Source organism: Lampetra planeri, chromosome 81 (assembly GCF_965212315.1).
Source record: "Lampetra planeri chromosome 81, kcLamPlan1.2.h2, whole genome shotgun sequence".
Lineage (NCBI taxonomy): Eukaryota > Metazoa > Chordata > Hyperoartia > Petromyzontiformes > Petromyzontidae > Lampetra > Lampetra planeri.
Window position 1 is genome coordinate 826,009 of NC_136185.1, and position 16,818 is coordinate 842,826.

At 42.8% G+C, this 16,818-nt stretch overlaps 1 pseudogene; it reads left to right on the forward strand.

Annotated features, from left to right (window-relative positions):
- LOC144738285 (uncharacterized) overlaps positions 1-16,818 on the forward strand; it is a 59,207-nt pseudogene that overhangs the window by 32,535 nt on the left and 9,854 nt on the right.

The window sequence follows — 16,818 nt, forward strand, 5'->3', positions numbered from 1 at the left end:
CACTGGTGTTGGCCGTGAGCGGGAATCGAACCCGTGTCGCCGGGTTCATAGCTCAGCGCGCTAACCGCTACACTACCGCTCCCCACATATACACTCCCTTGTACACACACCCACACACGAGTGGACATACACAGTGCTGGAGGAAAATGCACGAATGTGCATACACAAGGCTTTGTACATAAACACACGGGTGCACATGCATACACGAGTGCGTACACCCATTTGTGCATCTATACATACAACACATATGTATAGATGCACAAATGAGTGTAAATGCATCGGGGTGTAGATACATGCGCAGTGTAATTGCACACAGCAATATACATAAACACATGTGCACGTATACAGCAGTGTGCATGCTCAGGGATTGCGTTCCAATACACACACAAATGTGCGAACACGCACTATTGTACATACATACACACGTGTACAGACCCACACGTGTCCATGAACGAGTGTAAACACACACACGAGTGCACATGCACACGAATGTACACACACAGCAGTACGCACCCATGTACATACACATGGCTACAATTCCCTGTTGTGATGCCGCATCCATTAACACGTTGCCCCTCAATTCTTTGTACGACACAATATTATAACAATAATACACGAGTACACATATACACTCCCATGTACACACACCCACACACGAGTGGACTTACACAGAGGTGTAGATACATACACGAATGTGCATACACACCGCTTTGTACATACACACACGGGTGCACATGCATACACGAGTGTGCATACACACACGAGTATACATACACAGCAGTGTACGTACACAGGGATTGCGTTTGACATCACAAATAAATGGGCGAACAAATGATTGTACATACCTTTACACACACATACACGCGGGTACATAGCCACATGAACAAGTGTAACTATACACACGAGTGGACATACACAGCAGTACAGATCCATGTGCATACACACAGTAGCAGACTAGGGTAGCGGGGTTTTGTGATTATTTTCACAGGTTTACCTGACGATACAATCTTAGATGCCCCACAACACTGAAGTACGTTATACTTTTGAAAAAATACGCATTCAATTCTAATTCCCTCTGTTTCCACTCCAAACTATTGGAATTATTAATATTATTTAAAATAGTGGCCCCATGTTTAATGAGTGTAGTGAAGACATTAGTTTCGTTTATTTCATTCTATTTGTTTGCATTTGCTACGCACACTGGTTGAGATTATTTTTCCCATTTATGAAATCAAACTAGAATCATTTGCATTTTCTTCATAAACTTCCTTGCATTCAATTTTTATTCTCGGATGTAACGCTCCTCATATCTAAAAGACCTAATTTCATGTGGCCATTGTGCTTAAGCCTCAATAGTAATGTGCATTTCACTGCATCATTGTTCGCGTGCGTTTGAATACGGATAGGCATATCCTTGCATAATAATGTGCATGTTGTTAGTTTGCACATTTACAATGGCCTGTAAATTGCTATCAATGTGTAGGGGTGTTAGAGAGAGAGCCCGTTATGCATGGCAGCTTATGGCAAACAAACACAGTGGGCGGGGCTACGTGAGTGCACGGGGAGGTGCTCTCTACGACGTCCGCGCCAGGCACCCGGGGGGGGCCCACCCCTCAGCGGGGGGCTGGGTATTAAAGGGGATGTATCGGAGGGCTCGGGGTTCTTGTTAAGCTAACCAGTGAAGACTGAAGACGTCTTAGCTAGAGCCCTGTACTCCCCTGGTTCGCCGTCCTTATCAGGGCCGAACAGGACCGAGCCAGCGGCGTGGTCCCGAGATCCAGAGCCGGTGCTCTTGTCAGCGCTGGTCTGGGACTCAGGGTACCGGGCCCGACTTACCAGTGTCGGGCCAGATAGCCTCCCCTAGCCCGTTAGAGGAGGACTAGGAGGCAGGCTAGGAGTAGCTAGCGCGTGTATCCCCAGCTAGCCGGGTGAGGGGGCCGACACCCCCTCTAGTGTTGTATGCCACAACTGTGCTGTGTGAATTAACCCGTGTGCCTCCAACTCCGGCGTCCAAGAGTCGTGAACTCTATTACATCTGTATCGGCCTTAGCTGTGAAATACCGTCTAAGATATCACAATGTTGATCGAGATATACTTTAACTAAGAGGTGCATGCTTCATAGCGTGTTGATGTGGTTTTATGAATATGTTTAAGGACACTTGCTGATCAGCGTGTGTCTCGACAACGAAGGTGAATTGTTATATTCGATCAATTAAAATCGTTACAATTGCCGTGGATACCCATCTGGATGGTATAGTTTGTAAGCGTTGTTTATTATATTGTAACGCAGCCATTATCACATTTCAGTCTATAGCAGAAAGTCTCGTGTGTATTTAGACCTTTGTGTATTACAGTGCTGTGTGTACGAATGTGTTGAAACATTTTCCACGTGTTTTCACGGTAAGTGCATTGAATGTGGAGGGGTAACCAGCCCCTCGCAACAGTCCGGAGACCTCGAGGGCCGCTGTGATCGCTATGAGCATTCCCTCCGGGACATTGCTCACAGTTACCACAGCTTTACCCTCCGCCGATGCGGTAGGGGGTTGTTTTTACAGAACTTGACTCGTGGAAGGGGAATGCCAAACAACAGGGAGAGTGGCTCTTCTTCTTGGTTCTTTCGGTAAAGTCACGTAGAAGGGAAGTAATAATATAATTAAAATAAAACATAATACAATAATTATCACGACGTTTCGGCTACAACGCAAGCAGCCTTCTTCAGGTGAAGAATGAAACACTGCCAAGCTTGGAGCGTATATATAATCTGGGTTGGAGGTGGAAGAAGAGCGCCTTGACAAAATAATTTGCATATCAAGAGGAATTTAGCATATTTATGGAAAATGCGTAGGCGGTGGGCTGGGGGTTTCAAAGTCATATTATGCCCGTGCATTATTCAGGATTAGCAGCATCAAAGGGAGGGGATAGCATTAACAAAGGGAGGGAATGTTAATAGTATGTAGAAGCATGAGACCCGCAGTGGAGCAAACAATGCATTCCCTGTGGAGAACACAAGATACACAGTCAATGCCAGTGAGTGGACTGCGGTCTGAAAGTCACCGTAAACGTGAACAACAATCAGTTAAGATCCGAAATGGTTTATTACGTCCTGGCGGTGAGCTGTGAGAAGCTGTATGCCCCAGGCGAGGAGTGGTGGTTGCTCATGCCTACGCCGAAGGTGAACATCAGTGCAGGGATGCAGGCAAGACCGATTAGTCATATGCCTTTCGTAATATCCCGTATTATAATCACACTGTGCTCGAATGAATACATTGTGTATGTATCTATATGCGAACTGCGGGCTGCGGGCTGCGGGATTTGAATGGCATTATAATTACTAGTATCACATTGTGGTCGATTTAGAATCACACTATTCACTACTGGATCTGCCCTCTCAATGGATTCATATATATACACAGTATGATTATTTGACGTTTACGTATTGATCTTTTAACTGTTGAATTTCTGAAAGCTTCCTGCTGTAAGTAGCAGCTCGGCAGTACTGTGGGGTTAGAGCGGGGATATAAACGCGGCGCTTTTGGTTCGTGACCACTTTTCCAGGCTCCACTTTATCGCCACCACTATTTTATTTTTTATCAGCCAAAACTTCAGGCATGAGTAGTACTAATCACATACCTGCATTTCCCATATCCCCTCCCTTTGATGCTGCTAATCCTGCATAATGCACGGGCATAAGTAGTACTAATCACATACCTGCATTTCCCATAAATATGCTAAATTCCTCTTGATATGCATATTCATTTGTCAAGGCGCCCTTTCCCCCCCCTTCCAACCCAGCTTATATAAATGCTCCAAGCACGTGTGCTGTTTCATTCAGACGTTGTCGCCTCGACAGACCTGGTTATCACCTGAGGACAGCTACTTGCGTTGTGGCCGAAACGTCGTGAGAATTGTTTTATTATGCTTTGTTTTTATTATTTTATTACTTCCCTTCTACGTGACTTTACCTATAGAACCAAGAAGAAGAAAAAACTTCAGGCATTTCAAGAGGGTGTGGTTTGTTTTGAATAGTTTAGATCACCCACCCTGCGTGTCTCTGGGACCACCCGATACGCTCGCGATCCACCGCAGGATGACCCCTTCATCCCGACATTCACACCTGAGCCTCCGCGTTCCCGAACACTCGCACACACTGAAGGCACTTGTCGCCTTACATGGCGTCTGCCACCGACTGTTGGGCCACATTCCCTGGTGTTGGCCGTGAGCTTGAATTTAACGTGACCGAGAATTGAGCTGGGCGCTAACCACTACACTACCTCTACACACACGCGAGTGTGCATGCACAGCAATATTAACGTAATCATTTTTTTTGCAGATGAATAAAAATCGGATTTTTTAAAGTTATCTGAGCGTTCGTTAACTGTACAATGCTTACAACAAACACGTGCACACACACACAGGAGTCAAAGTCAAGTGTACTTACACAGCAGTGTAAATACACACACGCTTACAAGCGATACCATTTCGATTATCATTAAAAGTGTATGACAAAAATACTTCAGTCTGCATTTCCCTGGTAACGCCTTTGAACTGGCAGCAGTTTGCAGCACATTGCAGGGTGAATATTAGCAAATTAACGCGAATTTTGCGGTGACATGAATATACGTATTCAGGATTAAGCTTAATAGCCAGATTACATAAGCTAATAGCTAGATATGCAGATTGTAAATTCAAAAAATAACAATTGAATGTAAAGTTCATGAAATGCAACGTCGGAGAACTTCATCTTTCATCAATGCAACATCATTCCAAACGACCCCACCATTCGTGTGCTGGTGTCATTGACCCAATTCGATTGATACCTGTGACTTACAGCTTTCCACACCTTACACCACGCTCCCACGCCCCTTCATTCGTTTTTTGTTTATCAGAAGGAGGCACTCCCTGTTGTTTATCAATCCCCTGCCAGGAGTAAAGTTTTGAAAAAACAACCCCCTTCCTTCATTGACGGTGTCGGACGGTGACGCTGTGTTGGATGTGAGCAATGTCCCGGAGGGAAGGCTCGTAGCCACCACAGTGGCCCACGAGGTCTTTGGACGGGTGCGAGGGGCTGGTAACCCCTCAATAGTCAATGGAATAACCATATAACACGTCCAAAATATTAAACACGTGCAAAATATTGAACATTAACAAAATATTGAACACATTCACACTGGTGTATATACACACCGAAGGTCGTATGTTACAGACTATAAGGTGACGATTGTTTTTTTGCGTTACTTTATTATAAACCACGCTTACAAGCTAAACCATTCAGATGATTATTCAAAGTTTACGACAGAAATTATAACAAAACACACTCGTTTGCTAAAAGCACCATGCTCAACACGAGTGTCCTTAAATATGTTTAATAAACAGGTTCAGAACAGTATTCTCTCCGGGGGGGGAACCATGTGGTGTGTGTGTGACGTGTATCACGGGGTGTGTGGGTGTGTGCCTGGGATGTGTCACGGGGTGGGTGGGTAGTCTGGTGATAGTGGTCATGGTTGGCAGCGATCCACGACCACAACAACCACCCCTACTGTGTGGTGGACATGCCACCACAAAGCAGCACGCGGCGGAGGAGTGAGGTGATCGCTCTCGCCACGCGAGCAAGGCCCCCTCGCTTCCTCTTCTTTCCCTGCATCACCACCTCCACCACCTGCACCTCCTCCGCCTCCTCCTTTGTCTCGTCCTCCATCTCTTCCGTCGTGAGAATTATTTTATTATGTTTTATTTGTATTATTTTATTACTTCCCTTCTACGTGACTTTACCGAAAGAACCATGAAGATGAATCCCTGCAGTTTAGAGGACATTGTCGGGTGAATATTAGGAAATTCACAGGAAGCACGGAATTATGCATGGAGATGTATGTAATTATTCAAACAGAAGTGTACAATTACGCAGTAGGATGTACATACGTATTAAGGTTAAATTACAATGGCCAGATTCGCTAAGCTATGTTGCTACATATGCGAATTGTTAATGTAAAATTAACAATTGAATGCAAAGTCCATGATATGCCAAGTCGAGAACAAAGGATTTGGATGCTAGAGGGGAGTTATAAGGGGCTTAAATTTAGGCCTCACGACCATTTCGAGAGGGATTTCACTGAGGATAGACGCGCAACTCCTCGCTCTGCAGATTATCCTTCTCCTGCGAGACCCAGCCTGGCGAGCACGATTGCCTGGCGACTGGGAGAGTTCGTGGCGATCTCTTCAGACGGGTAACAGGGACATCGACACGCCGTGCATCAACAAGTAAGTGTCTTCGTTAGTGGATAACACTGGTAGTCGCGTGTAGCCCGACTTACGAGACGTTACTGTGTCTCGGTTGGACGTTAGTGAGAGTTTGCTTCTTGGCGATTTGAGGCAGACATCCACGCAGCTTAGAGGGTGCCTTTAACGCTAAACAACACCCGCGACTGTTACTCTGCTCTGAAGAATCAGTCACATGGAGCAGATACTCTCTCCACATCGCCACGCACACACGGGCGAGAAGCCGTTCAATTGCTCTGTGTGTGGGAAGGCATTTTTACAGAAATCACATCTTAACACTCACCAGAAGACACACACAGGCGAGAAGCCATTCAAATGCTCTGTTTGTGGGAAGGCATTTTTACTTAAATCAAATCTTAACACTCACCAGAAAACACACTCGGGCGAGAAGCCATTCAAGTGCTCTGTTTGTTTGAAGGCATTTGCAAGGAAAGCAATTCTTCACAGTCATCAGAAGACACACACCGGCGAGAAGCCATTCAAGTGCTCTATTTGTGGTAAAACATTTTCACAGAAATCACATCTTCACAGTCACCAGAAAACACACTCGGGCGAGAAGCCATTCAAGTGCTCTGTGTGTGGGAAGTCATTTGCATGGAAGTCAGATCTTCACAGGCACCAGAAAACACACACGGGCGAGAAGCAGTTCAATTGCTCTGCATGTGGGAAGGAATTTGCATGGAAGTCATCTCTTCACAGGCACCAGAAAACACACTCGGGTGAAAAGCGAATCAATTGCTCTACGAGGGAGAGGACATGTTCACGGTCATCACCCCGAAACAAGCATCAGAAGATCCGCAATGATAGGGAAGTGAAATCTAAAGGTGTAATGCAAAGTGCTGCAATGAGTCCTGAAAAAAATGCATCTTTCGAACCTATACAGGCGGATCCTGAGAGATCGTTGAATGTAGCGGATTTAACGAGTCCTGACGACAATTCATCTTTCGACCCCATGCAGTTGGATCCTGAGAGATGGCTAGATGTAGTGGATCTAATCAGCGCTGAAGACAATTCCACTTTCGACCCCATGCAGTTGGATACTCAAAAATGGCTGCTGGAGTGGCTGGAAAATCAAAGTTTTGAGCACTTATTTTAGCTGTTGAAGTCCTGGAACGTGCATGTCTGTATCTCTGTAAGATTAATTAATAACGTACAATTTATTAAATCAGAAATTTACAGCAATACTCCAAGCTAGTGTGATCATTTGAACAAATATGTTTGATTGCTCTGTGTGTTTGAAGCATTTTCACGGTTAGAATAAAGGCTGAATTCGAAAGTGATGTAATGAGTTCTAAAGGAAATTCCACTTTCGACCCCATGCAGTTGGATCCTGAGAGATGGCTGGATGTAGTGGAGTGGCTGGAGACTCAAACGTATTGAGTACATCTGTTAACTGTTGCCCTGTGTATATTCGTGTCTCTTAGATAATTTTTTCAGCGATTTCCATTACTCCGAGCTAGAGTGATGTTGTGAATGCTCTATAATGTGTTCAGATAAAAGTCTTCCTTGTAAGTTCCAGAAGTGTTTACTTATTTCAGAATGACAACAATGTTATACTTCTATAGATGCCTTGCTTCGTCTGGTGGTTGTATCATCGGGACTGGTAAATGTGTGGTGTTTATGGTAGAAGGTGCCATGTCATCTTCTCACAGCTAATTGCGTGTTAAAGTTTATTCTAGACTTCGTCACGTTAAGGTGGTGCTTTGTAGTCCTATCGGACTACTTGTTGATGTGTTGTGAAGCGCAGTGGTTGTGTGGTGGTTCAATTTCTAATTTTTCTCTCGTGGTTAAGTGCTTTTGTTGAGCTAAAGTTGGAGAAATACTGTGATCACAACTTTGCTCAATTTTTTATTTTTTTTATCAATGTTTAATAAGTAAAATAACTTAAAATTATAGGTTTCAGAGTGTGCGTGGATTGCACGTTCGTTGTTCTTGTGTTTGATGGCTTGGACTTCTGGACGAATGGCTTCAGTCGAAAAGGACGTCAATGGGGAAATCGACGTTCACGTGTTAGATTTTAAGAATATGTTTTAACTGTTTAATTCCTATTGGGAAATCATTTGCCTAGGTCCTTCCTGTTTGAGCATGCGTATTAATACAGATTTCGATACGAGTATTAACGTGAATTTTCTTGCAGATTAATAAAGACCTGAATTGTTTTTAAAGATGACTGATCGTACGTTATTTCAACCATATCCTTCCTTTAAAAAAACACGGACGAGTAGACATACACAAGTGTGCTTATAAACACGACTGTCTATACAGCGGTGTGCATTCACACACGAGTGTGCATGTGTTTCTACGCGTTTTAACTTTCATTTTCTTGCAGAACAATAAAGACCTGACATGTTAAAGATGACTAATCGTCCCTTATTGAAGAAGGGAAATAATAAAATAATAAAAATAAAACTATAATTTTTTTATTAAATAATTTTATTATGTTTTATTTTAATTAAATAATAAAATATTACATTTTAAACATAATAAAATGACTTCATAAATTTATTTTATTATTTTAATATTTCCCTTCTACATGACTTTACCGAAAGAACCAAGAAGATGAAGAAGAAAATAAAAAGAATAACAAAATAATTGTATTATGTTTTATTTTAATTATTTTATTATTTCCCTTCTTCGTGACTTTACCGAAAGAACCAAGAAGGTTAATTTACTTGCAGAACAATAAAGACCTGACATGTTAAAGATGACTAATCGTCCCTTATTGCTACAATGTTCATAGCGAACACGTGTGGAGGCGAGTTTCAGGTGAAGCATCTCCAGCACACAAGTTTACCCTCACCTGGCAGCATCGTGGCTGTCCGCTGATCACACTCATGACGTCACACTCATGACGTCACACGCACGAGCTGTAGGGGCGGGGCTCTGTCCGCTCAGTGGCGCTGTTTTCATTAATTTAGCACCACGAGCGGGGAGTCTCATCCCTGTAGTTCCCTGTTGTGGTGCCGCATTCATCACCACGTTGCCCTCAATTCTTTGTACGAAACACACACCCACACACGAGTGGACATAGCAGTGTATATACATAGACGAATGTGCATACACACCGCTTTGTACAAACAAACAGCTACACTACTGTTCTCCAAGTGTACTTACACAGCAGTGTAAATACACACACGCTTACAAGCGATACCATTTCGATTATCAATAAAAGTGTATGACAGCAATCGTAATGATTTTCGTGGATTAAATTAAACAAATCACCTTGATTGTTCTGACGCGGTCATATCAACACAAGTACTTCAATATTTTTATTAAACAAAGTCAGCACGGTATAAACTTGCACCTCAAAGTCCAAATCACAATTTTAATACTGCATTTGGCTGGTAACGCCTTTGAACTGGCAGCAGTTTGCAGCACATTGCTTGGTGAATATTAGCAAATTAACGCGAATTATGCGGTGAGATGAATATATGTATTCAGGATTAAGCTCAATAGCCAGATTCCACAAGTAATGACTGATCCCATATCTGCATTTCCCATAAATATGCTAAATTCCTCTTGATATGCAAACTATTGGAACCTCCGAGTTCAATCAGTCTACACAACAAAGGCTCATTCCTAACAGCGTGTTTCAGACGCACCGAACCTCACCATAATAATATCCAGGGCCTACCTTGGCTCCTCCCACCCTCAACCAGTATATATACAAGAACTGTTTTCTTGGAATGTATCTTACTTGATACAGCTATCGTGCTGTGACGGTTCCACCTGAAGACGGAAGCTTATGTCTTTAAATCCTCTAAACTTGGAGCAGTTTAGAAGACATTGCCGGGTGAATATTAGCAAATTCACAGGAAGCACGGACTTATGCATGGAGATGTAAATCTTTATTCAAACGGAAGCGTACAATTATGCAGTGCGAAGTACATACATATTAAGGTTTAATTGCAATGGCCAGATTTGCTAAGCTATGCTGCGACATATGCGAATTGTTAATGTAAAAATTAACAATTGAATGCAAAGTCCATGAAAGGCCAGGACGAGAACAAAGGATTTGGATGCTAGGGGCTTAAAATCAGACCTCAAGACCATTTCGAGAGGGATTTCACTGAGGATAGACGCTCGACTCCTCTCTCTGCAGATTACCCTTCTCCTGCGAGACCCAACCTGGCGAGCACGATTGCCTGGCGACTGGGAGAGTTCGTGGCGATATCTTCAGACGGGTTACAGGGACATCGACACGCCGTGCATCAACAAGTAAGTGTCTTCGTTAGCGGATATAACTGGTAGTCGCGTGTAGCACGACTTACGAGACGTTACTGTGTGTCGGTTAGACGTTAGTGAGAGTTTGCTTCTTGGCGATTTGAGCCAGACATCCACGCAGCTTAGAGGGTGCCTTTAACTCTCAACGACACCCGCGACTGTTACTCTGCTCTGAAGAATCAGTCACATGGAGCAGATACTCTCTCCACAGCGCCACGCACACACGGGCGAGAAGCCATTCAAATGCTCTGTTTGTTGGAAGGCATTTTCACAGACATCACATCTTCAGAGTCATCAGAAAACACACTCGGGTGAGAAGCCATTCAATTGCTCTGTGTGTGGGAAGGCATTTGGATGGAAGTCAGCTCTTCACAGGCACCAGAAGACACACTCGGGTGAAAAGCGAATCAATTGCTCTCCGAGGGAGAGGACATATTCACGGTCATCACCCCGAAACAAGCATCAGAAGATCCGCAATGATAGGGAAGTGAAATCAAAAGGAGAAATTCAAAGTGCTGCAATGAATCCTGAAAAAAATGCATCTTTCGATCCTATACAGGTGGATCCTGAGAGATGCCTGGATGTAGTGGATGTCATGAGTCCTGACAACAATTCCTCTTTCGATCTCATGCAGTTGGATCCTGAGAGGTTGCTGGATGTAATGAGCCCTGACGACAATTCCTCTTTCGACCCCATGCAGGTGGATACTGAGAGATGGCTGCTGGAATGGCTGGAGAGTCAAAGTTTTGAGTACTTCTGTTAACTCTTGAAGTCCTGGAATGTGCATGTTTGTGTCTCTGTTAGATCAGTTAATAAGGTACGAAATATTATTTCCGTGATTTCCAGTACTCCAAGCTAGAGTGATGTTTCGGCCACAACTCTGTCTAATTGACAGACCTGTTCTCCACCTGAAGATGGCTGCTTGCGTTGTGGCCGAAACGTCGTGAGAATTATTATATAATTTTTTATTATTATTTTATTATTTTCCTTTTACGTGACTTTACCGAAAGAACCAAGAAGATTAATCCCTGCAGTCACGAAAGCTTTAAATCGAAATAGAGTGATGTTGTGAATGCTCTATAATATGTTCAGATGAAAGCCTTCCTTTTAAGTTCTAGAAGTGTTCACTTATTTCAGGATGACAACAATGTTATACTTCTATAGATGCGTTTCTTCGTCTGGTGGTTGTATCATCGGGACTGGTAAATGTGTGGTGTTTATGGTAGAAGGTGCCATGCCATCTTCTCACAGCTAATTGCGTGTTAAAGTTTATTCTAGACTTCGTCACGTTAAGGTGGTGCTTTGTAGTCCTATCGGACTACTTGTTGATGTGTTGTGAAGCGCAGTGGTTGTGTGGTGGTTCAATTTCTAATTTTTCTCTCGTGGTTAAGTGCTTTTGTTGAGCTAAAGTTGGAGAAATACTGTGATCACAACTTTGCTCAATTTTTTAATTTTTTTATCAATGTTTAATAAGTAAAATAACTTAAAATTATAGGTTTCAGAGTGTGCGTGGATTGCACGTTCGTTGTTCTTGTGTTTGATGGCTTGGACTTCTGGACGAATGGCTTCAGTCGAAAAGGACGTCAATGGGGAAATCGACGTTCACGTGTTAGATTTTAAGAATATGTTTTAACTGTTTAATTCCTATTGGGAAATCATTTGCCTAGGTCCTTCCTGTTTGAGCATGCGTATTAATACAGATTTCGATACGAGTATTAACGTGAATTTTCTTGCAGATTAATAAAGACCTGAATTGTTTTTAAAGATGACTGATCGTACGTTATTTCAACCATATCCTTCCTTTAAAAAACACGGACGAGTAGACATACACACACAAGTGTGCTTATAAACACGACTGTCTATACAGCGGTGTGCATTCACACACGAGTGTGCATGTGTTTCTACGCGTTTTAACTTTCATTTTCTTGCAGAACAATAAAGACCTGACATGTTAAAGATGACTAATCGTCCCTTATTGAAGAAGGGAAATAATAAAAGAATAAAAATAAAAAAAAATTATTTTTATAAAATGTTTTATTACGTTTTATTTTTATTAAATAATAAAATAATAAAACATTTTAATTAAAATTTTACTTTATAAAATTATTATTTTATTATTTCCCTATTACGTGACTTTACCGAAAGAACCAAGAAGATGAAGAAGAAAATAAAACATAATAAAATAATTGTATTATGTTTTATTTTTATTATTTTATTATTTCCCTTCTTCGTGACTTTACCGAAAGAACCAAGAAGGTTAATTTACTTGCAGAATAATAAAGACCTGACATGTTAAAGATGACTAATCGTCCCTTATTGCTACAATGTTCATAGCGAACACGTGTGGAGGCGAGTTTCAGGTGAAGCATCTCCAGCACACAAGTTGACCCTCACCTGGCAGCATCGTGGCTGTCCGCTGATCACACTCATGACGTCACACTCATGACGTCACACGCACGAGCTGTAGGGGCGGGGCTCTGTCCGCTCAGTGGCGCTGTTTTCATTAATTTAGCACCACGAGCGGGGAGTCTCATCCCTGTAGTTCCCTGTTGTGGTGCCGCATTCATCACCACGTTGCCCTCAATTCTTTGTACGCAACACACACCCACACACGAGAGGACATAGCAGTGTATATGCATAGACGAATGTGCATACACACCGCTTTGTACATACAAACAGCTACACTACCGCTCCCCAAGTGTACTTACACTGCAGTGTAAATACACACACGCCTACAAGCGAGTCCATTTCGATTATCAATAAAAGTGTATGACAGCAATCGTAATAATTTTCGTGGATTAAATTAAACAAATCACCTTGATTGTTCTGACGCGGTCATATCAACACAAGTACTTCAATATTTTTATAAAACAAAGTCAGCACGGTATAAACTTGCACCTCAAAGTCCAAATCACAATTTTAATACTGCAGTCTGCATCTTCCTGGTAACGCCATTGAACTGGCAGCAGTTTGCAGCACATTGCCGGGTGAATATTAGCAAATTCACAGGAAGCACGGACTTATGCATGGAGATGTAAATCTTTATTCAAACGGAAGCGTACAATTATGCAGTGCGAAGTACATACATATTAAGGTTTAATTGCAATGGCCAGATTTGCTAAGCTTTGCTGCGACATATGCGAATTGTTAATGTAAAAATTAACAATTGAATGCAAAGTCCATGAAAGGCCAGGACGAGAACAAAGGATTTGGATGCTAGAGGGGAGTTATAAGGGGCTTAAAATCAGACCTCAAGACCATTTCGAGAGAGATTTCACTGAGGATAGACGCTCGACTCCTCTCTCTGCAGATTACCCTTCTCCTGCGAGACCCAGCCTGGCGAGCCCGATTGCCTGGCGACTGGGAGAGTTCGTGGCGATCTCTTCAGACGGGTTACAGGGACATCGACACGCCGTGCATCAACAAGTAAGTGTCTTCGTTAGTGGATAAAACTGGTAGTCGCGTGTAGCCCGACTTACGAGACGTTACTGTGTGTCGGTTAGACGTTAGTGAGAGTTTGCTTTTTGGCGATTTGAGACAGACATCCACGCAGCTTAGAGGGTGCCTTTAACTCTCAACAACACCCGCGACTGTTACTCTGCTCTGAAGAATCAGTCACATGGAGCAGATACTCTCTCCACATCGCCACGCACACACGGGCCAGAAGCCGTTCAAATGCTCTTTGTGTGGGAAAGGATTTTCACAAAAATCACATCTTCACAGTCACCAGAAAACACACACAGGCGAGAAGCCGTTCGAGTGCTTTGTGTGTGGGAAGGCATTTTCACATAAACAACATCTTAACAGACACCAGAAAACACACACGGGCGAGAAGCCATTCAGGTGCTCTGTTTGTGGGAAGGCATTTTCGGAGAAATCAAATCTTCACAGTCACCAGAACACACACACAGGCGAGAAGCCGTTCAATTGCTCTGCGTGTGGGAAGGCATTTGCATGGAAGTCAGCTCTTCACATGCACCAGAAAACACACTCGGGCGAGAAGCCATTCAATTGCTCTGTGTGTGGGAAGGCATTTTCACAGAAATCACATCTTCACAGTCATCAGAAAACACACACGGGCGAGAAGCCATTCAAGTGCTCTGTGTGTGGGAAGGCGTTTTCACGGAAATCACATCTTCACAGACACCAGAAAACACACACAGGCGAGAAGCCATTCAAGTGCTCTGTTTGTGGTAAGGCATTTGCACAGACATCACATCTTCACATGCACCAGAAAACACACACGGGCGAGAAGCCGTTCAAGTGCTCGGTGTGTGGGAAGGCGTTTTCACGGAAATCACATCTTCACAGACACCAGAAAACACACACAGGCGAGAAGCCATTCAAGTGCTCTGTTTGTGGTAAGGCATTTGCACAGACATCACATCTTCACATGCACCAGAAAACACACACGGGCGAGAAGCCGTTCAAGTGCTCGGTTTGCGGGAAGGCATTTTCAAAGAAATCACATCTTAACACTCACAAGAAAACACACTCGGGCGAGAAGCCATTCAAGTGCTCTACGTGTGGGAAGGCATTTGCGGAGAAATCAACTCTTAACAGACACCAAAAAACACACAAGAACGAGAAGCTATTCAGTTGCACTGTGTGCGGGAAGGCATTTTCACGGAAATCAAATCTTCACAGTCACCAGACAACACACTCGGGTGAAAAGCGAATCAATTGCTCTTCGAGGGAGAGGACATGTTCACGGTCATCACCACGAAACAAACATCAGACGATCCGCAATGATAGGGAAGTGAAATCAAAAGGTGTAATGCAAAGTGCTGCAATGAGTCCTGAAAAAAATGCATCTTTCGTTCCTATACAGGTGGATCCTGAGAGATGCCTAGATGTAGTGGATGTCATGAGTCCTGCTAACAATTCCTCTTTCGATCTCATGCAGTTGGATCCTGAGAGGTTGCTGGATGTAATGAGCCCTGACGACAATTCCTCTTTCGACCCCATGCAGGTGGATACTGAGAGATGTCTGCTGGAATGGCTGGAGAGTCAAAGTTTTGAGTACTTCTGTTAACTCTTGAAGTCCTGGAATGTGCATGTTTGTGTCTCTGTTAGATCAGTTAATAAGGTACGAAATATTATTTCCGTGATTTGCAGTACTCCAAGCTAGATTGATGTTTCGGCCACAACGCAAGCAGCCGTATTCAGGTGGAGAACAGGTCTGTCAAGTAGTCATTCAGACTCTGTCTACTTGACAGACCTATTCTCCACCTGAAGATGGCTGCTTGCGTTATGGCCGAAAAGTCGTTATGTTTTATTTTTATTATTTTATTACTTCACTTCTACGTGACTTTACCAAAAGAACCAAGAAGATTTATCCCTGCAGTCACGAAAGCTTTAAATCGAAATAGAGTGATGTTGTGAATGCACTATAATGTGTTCAGATGAACGTATTCCTTTTAAGTTCCAGAAGTGTTCACTTATTTCAGGATTACAACAATGTTATACTTCTATAGATGCGTTGCTTCGTCTGGTGGTTGTATCATCGGGACTGGTAAATGTGTGGTGTTTATGTTCATCTTCTCACAGCTAATTGCGTGTTGAAGTTTATTCTAGACGTCGTCACGTTAAGGTGGTGCCTTGTAGTCCTATCGGACTACTTGTTGATGTGTTGTGAAGCGCAGTGGTTGTGTGGTGGTTCAATTTCTAATTTTACTCTCGTGGTTAAGTGGCTTTGTTTAGCTAAAGTTGGAGAAATACTGTGATCACAACTTTGCTCTATATTTTAAACATGTTCTTGAATTTTTTTTTATCATTGTGTAATAAATAAATAACTTAATAATAGGTTTCAAAGTGTGCCTGGATTGCACGTTCGTTGTTCTTGTGTTTGATGGCTTGGACTTCTGGACGAATGGCTTCAGTCGAAAAGGATGTCAATGGGGAAATCGACGTTTACGTGTTAGATTTTAAGAATATGTTTTAACTGTTGAAATTGGGAAATAATTTGCCCAGTTCCTTCCTGTTTGAGCAAGCGTATTAATAAATATTTCGATACGAGTGTTAACGTGAATTTTCTTGCAGATTAATAAAGACCTGAATTGTTTTTAAAGATGACTGATCGTACCTTATTTCAACCATATCCTTCCTTTAAAAAACACGGACGAGTAGACATACACACACAAGTGTGCTTATAAACACGACTGTCTATACAGCGGTGTGCATTCACACACGAGTGTGCATGTGTCTCTACGAGTTTTAACTTTAATTTGCTTGCAGAACAATAAAGACCTGACATGTTAAAGATGACTAATCGTCCCTTTTTGCTACAATGTTCATAGCGAACACGTGTGGAGGCGAGTT